The sequence below is a fragment of the Pristiophorus japonicus genome, chromosome 12 (genome assembly GCF_044704955.1).
Source record: "Pristiophorus japonicus isolate sPriJap1 chromosome 12, sPriJap1.hap1, whole genome shotgun sequence".
Taxonomy (NCBI): domain Eukaryota; kingdom Metazoa; phylum Chordata; class Chondrichthyes; family Pristiophoridae; genus Pristiophorus; species Pristiophorus japonicus.
This window is the reverse complement of record NC_091988.1, coordinates 15,175,922-15,186,723: the sequence shown is the minus strand read 5'-3', so window position 1 is coordinate 15,186,723 and position 10,802 is coordinate 15,175,922. Positions and strand designations below refer to the sequence as shown.

General features: G+C 49.0%; 1 non-coding gene and 1 pseudogene across 1 annotated transcript; both read right to left on the bottom strand.

The window, feature by feature from the left end:
* Positions 1-472: 472 nt before the first annotated feature.
* LOC139277814 (U2 spliceosomal RNA) lies at positions 473-609 on the bottom strand (annotated as a pseudogene).
* A 902-nt stretch (positions 610-1,511) lies between these two features.
* Positions 1,512-1,652, bottom strand: LOC139277838 (U4 spliceosomal RNA). Its single transcript, XR_011596151.1, has one exon. It is a non-coding gene; the product is annotated as a U4 spliceosomal RNA (small nuclear RNA).
* Between the last annotated feature and the right edge of the window lie 9,150 nt (positions 1,653-10,802).

Sequence of the window (10,802 nt, the reverse complement as noted above, 5' to 3'; positions counted from 1 at the left end):
AATGACGGGGATGTTGGGGTTGTACATCTGCACTGTGATAGTGCGTCTTCTCTGCGACGGGAGGGTGAACAGTGGCTCCCAAGTTAGCACTGACCGCAGTGGTTCACTCGCCTCCTTCAAACTCTTCAGGAACTTCAGGCAGAGAGTGACGGTTCTGAAGGTCACATCGAAGTAACCTCTCTTCGGGAGGTCCCGCAAGGCGAAGATGTCGGCGACTTTCATGCCGCATGTTCCAAGCAGGATTTTCTTCACGAACAGGTCCCGGTTGATCATTGTCTGTTCATCCACTTTCTTCACCGTCACTCGGATGGTGTTTCGGACGCCCTGGTTCGCCGCTTGGTTGGCCGCCATCCGGGTTGCAGATTCCTCCTTTCGCTGTGAGTTTTGGCCGAAGCCCTCAATCTCTGTTTGCCCCAGTCAGGGACGGGCCGCAGAATGATCGGTCGACATGCAGATTTTGTCTCTTCTCTCCAATTGGTGCCTGGCCCAAGCCAAAGGGCTGGAGCCAGCAAAACTGGAAAAACGAGTTTCTGCAGTCAGTTAATTTGCATATGAATGCACAATCAACAGGTACTCCACTTGATCTTAGCCAAAAGGCTGAGAAGCGAGAATGCACCAGCAGAGAGTGCCATTGAGCAGCAACACTTCAAAGCACTCAACACTCCTTTTGTCCACAACTGCTTTTTTCCAACGCTAGCAGTATAAATACAGACTTGGGGCCCAGTGTGACTGAAGAAAATCTGATATGCTTTGGTCAGAACTACCTAGGGTCCTAGCTTCCTAATAACAGCAAGAAGGTGAGGGGGAACCTTGGGTTTGGGCTCAACAATGTGACCCAGGCAAAGTGTGAACCCAGGGAGCATATAACGTGAAAGAAATGCACAAAGCAGTGCTGAAGCCCTGAATACGAAACATTGTTATACGCCGCCTGGTTTATGAATCAGAGTATATTGTTAAACCTAGAGCAAAGTGCTCGGATGCTTAATAAGTGTCTTCATTTTAAGTATTGGCAATTCTAATTTTTAGGAGAGAGCTTTATGTGTGCCTATATCCAAGTTAGGCAGAGTTCTTCTACACAGCAGCCAAGCAATTTAAACATGGCTGCAACTTCGATTAATGGGGTTGAATAGGAAAAGTACAAAACAACGTGTAGCTATAGATAAGCTGTCGGCCATAGCTCATTGTTAACGAGCTTGCTTGCTTCCATTCTCTTCCCTGTGCAGATGCCAACACTAAAGTAGGATCACTCCAAGTAACGCAATCGCCACGTCAATGATGAATAAGCAGGAAGTGTAATTAAAATTGGACTGCATTTATAAGGCTGCAGCTATCAACATGAAGGCGCAGGAGTTCTGATACGTGAAGCATTTAAAGATAACTTCGACGTTAAACATTGCTAACTGTTGCTGAATGTTAACGATTCAGAATCTCAATTTTTTTAAGACTTAATGCCGTAATAACCGATCAGGATATGTAAATGCAAGTTGATCTAATTTTAATTGTATTATCAGTCTCCGCAGAGACCGTCAAAAATTGCCATTGCCGACTATATTTCAAGTCGTCATAGCGGGGTATTGGGAAAAGTTTTCAATAAGCAATAATCGCGCCTCGGTTAAACCTCATCGGCTACGATACTGCCACTGCGCAAAGCTACTGAAATTACCCTGACGCGCGGAGGTCTAGCAGACCCATACTGTTTACGGTTGTGGTGGTTCTAGCAAACTCAGCTTCAAATAATGTTGCATTATCAGCTAGGCATGGTTTTCTACCAGGAATCACATTGTGTTCTTAACACAAATCGACAAAAAAGCATTTTATCCGCAAAACATTGAAATTAACGTAAAGGATTATGGGATGGCTATATGTTAATAACTGTGTAATGTTCTGGCTACTTTGAAATAAAAATAACACTGTTGATATGCAAATATCAGTAATGGGCAAATTGCTGTGTTTGCACTCTGGTCATCAAGTAATATTATCCTTTATTTATATGTTGTTCATTTACCCAGTCCAAAAAATGTATGTCTGTTTCCCACTGGCCGTACATTCAGTTGGCCCAAAGCTCTGGAGCTCCCTCCCTACACCGCCTTTCTACTTCTACCTCCTCCTTTAAGATACTCCTTAAAACCCACCATTTTTTAGTTGTTTCAAAAATATATTCGTAAAAAATTGTCAAAATACATTTCAATTCGGTCAAAATTCATTACAATACAATCCACAAATTACATTGTATATAACACTGTACAATGTAAATGCAGTACATGGTTTTTTTTAAATTTCAAAATATACTTTATTCATAAAAAAATCTGTACAGTACATTCAAAGGCATTTCAATACATTTAGCTGCGGCCAGCAATCCCATACACTATTATTTGGGTGCTGACGGCAGTTCCGTTCGTTACATTTCCTTGTTTTCCAGTTCAAGTGCAATTCGGTCCAATACGGGATACCTTGTAGCACATTCAAACAAATTACATTTCATGTGTCACTATACAGTACACGGAATGGGTGACGGTACATTTACATTTTTTCTTTTCAACATGCATTTCGCAACAGACCTTGCATTGTACATGGCACGACATTGTGTTTACAGAAATGCAGTACATGGTATAGAAAGGATTACTTGTGCATTTCATTTGAAGGTTTTCTGATACACGAGCCTGAAGGGGGATTTATACTGCTCCCAGCCCCTTGTTGCACAGTGGCAGGAGGACTTGAAATGTAAAGAAATGTATTGAACGAAACTGCAGGTAGCATCCAAATGTAATGTATGGAATTGCTGACCGCATCCAAATGTACTGAACTGCTTTCGAATGTATTGTGCAAATTTTTATATGAATAAAGTATATTTTGAAATAAAAAAAACAGTGGCAGGAGGACATTGAACTGGGGCCTTTCCCCATCGTGCCTTAGCTGCATCAAGCTTTAGTGCATCCCTCAGCACGTAGTCCTGGACCTTGGAATGTGCCAGTCTGCAACACACGGAAAAGTGTGAGGGAATGCATCTGGGGAAGAGCAACAAGGCAAGGGAATACACAATAAATGGGAGGATACTGAGAGGTGTGAAGGAACAGAGGGACCTTGGAGTATATGCTCACAGATCCTTAAAGGTAGCAGGACAGGTCGATAAGGTAGTTACAAAGGCATACGGAATGCTTTCCTTTATTAGCCGAGGCATAGAATACAAGAGCTGGCAAGTTATGCTAGAACTGTATACAACACTAGTTAGGCCACAGCTTTAGTACTGCGTCATCATCATCATAATCAGTCATTCGAAATCGAGGAAGACTTGCTTCCATTCTAAAAGTGAGTTCTTAGGTGGCTGAACAGTCCAATACGGGAATCACAGTCCCTGTCACAGGTGGGACAGACAGTGGTTGAGGGAAAGGGTGGGTGGGGAGTCTGGTTTGCCGCACACTCCGTCCGCTGCCTGTACTTGGTTTCTGCATGCTCTCGGCGATGAGACGCGAGGTGCTCAGCGCCCTCCCGGATGCTCTTCCTCCACTTAGGGTGGTCTTTGACCAGGGATTCTCAGGTGTCGATGGGGATGTTGCATTTTATCAGGGAGGCATTGAGGGTATCCTTGCAACATTTCCTCTGCCCACCTGGGGCTCGCTTGCCGAGTAGAGCGCTTGTTTTGGGGGTACTGCGTGCAGTTCTGGTCACCACATTACAGGAAGGATGTGATTGCACTAGAAAGGGTGCAGAGGAGATTTACAAGGATGTTGCCAGGACTGGAAAACTTTAGCTATGTGCAAATTTTTATATGAATAAAGTATATTTTGAAATTTAAAAAAAGATTGGATAGGATGGGGTTGCTTACCTCGGAACAGAGGAGGCTGAGGGGAGACCTAATTGAGGTGTATAAAATTATGAGGGGCCTAGGTAGAGTGGATAGGAAGGACCTATTTCGCTTAGCGGAGGGGTCAATAATCAGGGGGCATAGATTTAAAGTAGTTTGTAGAAGGATTAGAGGGGAGATGAGGAAACATGTCTTCACCCTGAGGGTGGTGGGAGTCTAGAACTCATTGCCTGAAAGGGTGATAGAGGCAGAAACGTCTCACATTTATAAGGATGTGCACTTAGAGCTGTAACCTACAGGGCTAGGGCCTAGTGCTGGAAGGTGGGATTAGGCTGGAGAAGTCTTTTTCGACCAGCACAGACATGATGGCCTCCTTCTGTGTCAGAATTGTCTATGATTCTATGATTCTCTGATCACTCGGTCATGGACAACTCCTTACTCTGGAAGACCAGCAGGTTTCGGGCAGACCAAAGGGCGTTGTTCACAGAGTTGATGGCTCTCCAGCAGCAGCTAATGTCTGTCTCGGTGCGTGTCCCTGGGACCAGTCCGTAGAGCACAGTCCTGTGTTACCGAGCTGCTCGGGAGGAACCTCGACAGAAACCACGGCATCTCTTTCCAGACCTTCTTTGCAATCGCACATTCCCGAAGGAGATGGATGACGGTCTCATTTCTCCAGCAGCTGACTCGAGGGCAACGTGCCGTGGTGCTGAGACGGCGGCTGGTCATGAAGGATCTGACAGGGAGGGCCCCTCTCACCACCAGCCAAGCTACGTCTCGGTGCGTGTTTGAAAGCTCTGGCGATGAGGCATTCTGCCAAATGACTTTGACAGTCTGCTCGGGGAACCGTCCGACGGGATCCACCATCGCCTCCTTCTGTCGGGTCTCGAGGATGTTACGTGCCGACCACCGCTTTATGGCCTCGTGGTCAAAGGTGTTTTTCTGAACAAACTTTTCAACGAAGGACAGATGGTCCGGCACAATCCGGAGCGTTCCGTGGCAGCGTGGCCAGACTCAACCTTCGCAACACCGGAGACAGATAGAACCTCAGCACGTAGTGACACTTGGTGTTTGCGCACCGAGGGTCGATGCACAGCTTGATGCAGCCGCACACAAAGGTTCCTTCAGGATGAGGACAACGTTGGGTACGCCATTTCCTCCTTTATCTGTAGATTTGTACATCGTGTCCCTGGAGACAGAGTCCATTTTCGATTTCCAGATAAAGTGAAAGACAGCTCGAGTGACTGTGACAGTGCAGGAGCAGGGTATGGGCCAGACCTGCACCATGTACAGCAACACCGAATGCACCTCACTCCTGATGACCAGGTTCTTGCCTGCAATCCATCGGGAGTGTTACTCCCACAATCCCAGGTTCTCTTTACCTTAGCAATAGGCTCTTCCCAATTTTTGGTGCACGCCCTGACTGCTCCGAACCATATTCCCGGCACCTTCAGGTAATCTGACTTAATGGTGAAGAGGACAAAGGATTGGTTGGCCCAGCTTCCAACGAGCATGGCCTCGCTTTTGTTGCGATTAACCTTCGCCCCCGAGGCCAGTTCAAACTGGTCGCTGTGCTCAGCAATCTGCGGACCGACTGTAGATCCGAGCAAAAGGCGGCGACGTGGTCCATGTACAGGGAGGCCTTGGTCTGAGCGCCTCTGCTGCCTGGGATCGTCACCCCTCTTATGCCCGTGTCCTTCCTGATAGGCTTGGCAAAAGGTTCGATACAACACACCAACAAGATAGAGGAGAGAGGCCAGCCTTGCCTGACTCCAGATTCGATCGGAAAGCTTTCCAATTTTATTTTTAATTTCAAAATATACTTTATTCATAAAAAAATCTGTACAGTACATTCAATGGCATTTCAGTACATTTAGCTGCAGTCAGCAATCCCATACAATACATCTGGGTGCTGACGGCAGTTCCGTTCGATACATTTCTTGTTTTTCAGTTCAAGTGCAATTCGGTACAATAAACGGGATACATTGTGGTACATTCACACAAATTACGTTTCATGTGTTACAATACAGTGCACGGAATGGGTGACGGTACATTTACATTTTTCTTTTCAAACATGCATTTCGTAACACACCTTGCATTGTACATGGCACTGCATTGGTGTTTACAGATTTGGTGCTCTATGTACACAAAAAGTAAATTACAAATACGGCCCGAGGGGGGTTTTGTACTGATTCCTGCCCCCGGGTTTTCCGTAGCGGAAGGGCTTTAAACAGTGGCCCTTCCCCACTGTGCCTTTGCGGCGACTGCACCAATTTTAAGTGCGTCCCTCAGCACGTAATCCTGGATCTTGGATTGCGCCAGTCTGCAACACGCAGACGTGGACATCTCCTTGCTCTGGAAGACCAGCAAGTTTCGGCAAGACCAAAGAGCGTCTTTGACCGAGTTGATGGCCCTCCAGCAGCAGGTGATGTCTGTCTCGGTGAGTGTCCCTGGGAACAGCCCATAGAGCACAGAGTCCTGTGTTACGGAGCTGCTCGGGATGAACCTCGACAGCAACCACTGCATCTCTTTCCAGACCTGCCTTGCGAAGGCACAATCCTGAAGGAGATGGGTGACAGTCTCGTCCGCCCCGCAGCCGGTTCGGGGGCACCGTGCCGTGTTGCTGAGACGTCGGCTGTGCATGAACGCTCTGACGGGTAGGGCCCTCCTCACCGCCAACCAAGCTACGTCTTGGTGCTTGTGTGAAAGCTCTGGCGATGAGACGTTCTGCCAAACAAGTTCGACAGTCTGCTCAGGGAACCACCCGACAGGGTCCACCCTCTCCTTCTTTCGTAGGGCGTCCAGGACCTTACGTGCTGACCACTGTTTGATGGCCTTGTGGTCGAAGGGGTTTCTTTTGAAAAACATTTCCACGAAGGACAGGTGGACAGGCATGGTCCAACTGGTGGGGGCGTTTCGCGGCAGCGTGGCCAGACCCATCCTTCTCAACACCGGGGACAGGTAGAACCTCAGCACATAGTGACACTTGGTGTTTGCGTACCGGGGGGCTGTGCATAGCTTGATGCAGCCGCACACAAAGGTGGCCATCAGGATGAGGGCCACGTTCGGAATGTCCTTTCCTCCACTGTCCAGAGTGGTGGCGGAAAGCTTTCCAATTCCCACCTGTTGATTTGAACTGTGCTACTGATTTCTCTGTAGAGCAGTTGGACCCAATTGCAGATGCCCTCCCCAAACCCCATTTTGGAGAGCACGTCCATCAGGTACGTGTGCGATATCCTGTCAAAGGCTTTCTCCTGGTCTAAGCTGATTAAGCAGGTGTCCACCCTCCTGTCCCGCATGTAGGCGATCGTATCCCTGAGTAGCGCGAGGCTATCAGAGATCTTCCTGCCGGGGACAGCGCAGGTCTGGTCCGGGTGGATCACCAGCTCAAGAGCAGACTTGACCCTGTTGGCGATAGCCTTGGACAGAATTTTATAACCCACATTAAGCAGCAAAGTAGGCCAGCAATTTCTGATCTCTTCCCTCTCCCCCTTCTGCTTGTAGATGAGGGTGATGATGCCTTTCCTCATTGATTCTGACATGCTGTCCCCGTACACTTTCAGCGGGAAGCTGTCACTTCCGGAAGTTTTACTCGTCTCGAAGGACCGGGTGGCCTTCGACAGCTTGTCCAGAGTTAGCGGGTGGTCCAGGCTCTCCCGCTCACTGTGGTCTAAAATCCCCGAGATAGACGACAGGGACTGGGAGTCCGTGCTGTCTGGGCTTGACGTCTTACAGCCCGGCATAGAAGGATTTGCTGATCCTCAGCATGTCAGGCTGCGAAGACATCACAGAACCGTTTTCTTCCTTCAGGCTGGTGATCACAGAGCTCCCCGCTGTGTACCTTTTGGAAGAAGAAACGCGAACACGTCTCATTCTGCCCCATGGAGCAGAATCCGGAGCGGAAGATAATCTTGCATGACTCTGAGGCAAAGAGCGAGGCTTGCTGGCCCTTCACCTCTTGGAGTTCCTCCGCGACATCAACGCCCATCGACTGCAGCAGGAATCCTACCTCTTTGACCAAGCTTTAATCACCTGTCCCAATTTCTCCTTACGTGGCTTAGAGCATTGAAACGGCCCTTCTCAAAGTCACAACTGAGATCATATGTGACTGTGACCATGGTAAACTATCCCACCTCATCCTTCTCGAGCTGTCTGCAGCCTTTGGTATGGTTAATCATTCCATTACATAGAATATATAGTACAGAAACAGGCCATTCAGCCAACTATTCTGTGCTGATGTTTCATCATCATAGGCAGTCCCTCGAAGCGAGGATGACCTGCTTCTACGCCAAAAAGAGATGAGTTCACTGGTGTTTCAATGAAAGACCTAATATTCCAGATCCCGAACTACATCCTGAAGGGTGGAAGATGCCTGTGCGTGGATTTTTTTTAAACGTGTGATGACCGTTGCACACCAGCCACCACACGGGCCTGACAGAGCTAGGTCTTGGTCCAGTGGCAAGGGTTACCCAAGACGACTGGAGACCTGCTCTGCTGCACGGGCCTAGCGCGCACACATATCGCAGTGTGCTGTACAAATTTTTATATGAATAAAGTATATTTTGAAATTTAAAAAAAGAGTCCTCAGGTGACTGAACAGTCCAATACGAGAACCACAGACTCTGTCACAGGTGGGACAGATAGTCGTTGAGGGAAAGGGAGGGTGGGACAGATTTGCTGCGCGCTCTTTCCGCTGACTGCGTTTGATTTCTGCATTTTTTAAAATTTCAAAATATACTTTATTCATATAAAAATTTGTACAGTACATTCAAAAGCAGTTCAGTACGTTTAGCTGCGGTCAGCAATCCCATACACTACATTTGGGTGCTGACGGCAGTTCCGTTCGATACATTTCCTTGCTTTTCAGTTCAAGTACAATTCGGTACAATACGGGATACATTGTAGTACATTCAACAAATTACAGTACATGTGTCACTGTACAGTACACGGAATGGGTGACGGTACATTTACATTTTTCTTTTCAATGTGCGTTACGAAACAGACCTTGCATTGTACATGGCACCACATAGGTGTTTACAGATCATGGTGCTCCATGTACACAAAAAAGAAATTACAAATACAGCCCGAGGGGGGTTTTGTACTGATTTCTGCCCCTGGGTTTATCGTGGCAGAAGGGCTTTAAACTGTGGCCCTTCCCCACCGTGCCTTTGCGGCGACTGCACCAATTTTAAGTGCGTCCCTCAGCACGTAATCCTGGATCTTGGATTGCGTCAGTCTGCAACACGCAGACTTGGACATCTCCTTGCTCTGGAAGACCAGCAAGTTTCGGCAAGACCAAAGAGCGTCTTTGACCGAGTTGATGGCCCTCCAGCAGCAGGTGATGTCTGTCTCGGTGAGTGTCCCTGGGAACAGCCCGTAGAGCACAGAGTCTTGTGTTACGGAGCTGCTTGGGATGAACCTCGACAGCAACCACTGCATCTCTTTCCAAACCTGCCTTGCGAAGGCGCAATCCTGAAGGAGATGGGTGACAGTCTCGTCCGCCCCGCAGCCGACTCGGGGGCACCGTGCCGTGTTGCTGAGACGTCGGCTGTGCATGAACACTCTGACGGGTAAGGCCCTCCTCACCGCCAACCAAGCTACGTCTTGGTGCTTGTGTGAAAGCTCTGGCGATGAGACGTTCTGCCAAACGAGTTCAACAGTCCGCTCAGGGAACCACCCAACAGGGTCCACCCTCTCCTTCTTTCGTAGGGTGTCCAGGACCTTACGTGCTGACCACTGTTTGATGGCCTTGTGGTCAAAGGGGTTTTTTGTGAAAAACTTTTCCACGAAGGACAGGTGGACAGGCATGGTCCAGCTGGTGGGGGCGTTTCACGGCAGCGTGGTCAGGCCCATCCTTCGCAACACCGGGGACAGGTAGAACCTCAGCACGTAGTGACACTTGGTGTTTGCGTACTGGGGGTCTGTGCACAGCTTGATGCAGCCGCACACAAAGGTGGCCATCAGGATGAGGGCCACGTTCGGAACATCCTTTCCCCCACTGTCCAGAGATTTGTACATTGTGTCTCTGCGGACACGTTCCATTTTGGACCTCCAGACAAAGTGGAAGACGGCCCGGGTAACTGCCGCGGCACAGGAGCGTGAGATGGGCCAGACCTGTGCCACGTGCAGCAACCCCGAGAGCACCTCACTCCTGATGACAAGGTTCTTTCCTGCCATGGAGAGGGAGTGCAGTTTCCACCATCCCAGTTTTTGCTTCACTTTGGCGATACGCTCTTCCCAGTTTTTGGCGCATGCCCCGTCCGCTCCGGACCATATTCCCAACACCTTCAGGTAATCTGGCTTAACGGTGAAGGGAATAAAGGATCGGTCGGCCCAGTTGCCAAAGAACATGGCCTCGCTTTTGCTGCGATTGACCTTCGCTCCCGAGGCCAGTTCAAACTGGTCTCAGATTGTGCGCAACCTGCGGACCGACTGCGGATCCGAGCAAAAGATGGCTACGTCGTCCACGTACGGGGAGGTCTTGACCTGAGCGCCTGCACTGCCTGGGATCGTCACCCCTCCAATGCTCGCATCCTTCCCGATGGACCCGGCAAAGGGCTTGATACAACACACAAACAAGACAGACGAGAGAGGACAGCCTTGCCTGGCTCCAGATCTGATTGGAAAGCTTTCAGTTTCCCACCCGTTGATTACAACTGCGCTACTGATGTCTCTGTAGAGCAGTTGGATCCAATTGCGGATACCCTCCCCAAACCCCATTTTGGAGAGCAGGTCCATCAGGTACGTGTGCGATATCCTGTCAAAGGCTTTCTCCTGGTCTAAGCTGATTAAGCAGGTGTCCACCCTCCTGTCCCGCACGTAGGCGATCATTTGATTTCTGCATGCTCTTGGCGATGAGTCTCGAGGTGCTCAGCGCCCTCCCGGATGCACTTCCTCCACTTAGGGCAGTCTTTGGCCATTGACTTCCAGGTGTCAGTGGGAATGTTGCATTTTATCAGGGAGGCTTTGAGGGTGTCCCTGTAACGTTTCCTCTGCCCACCTT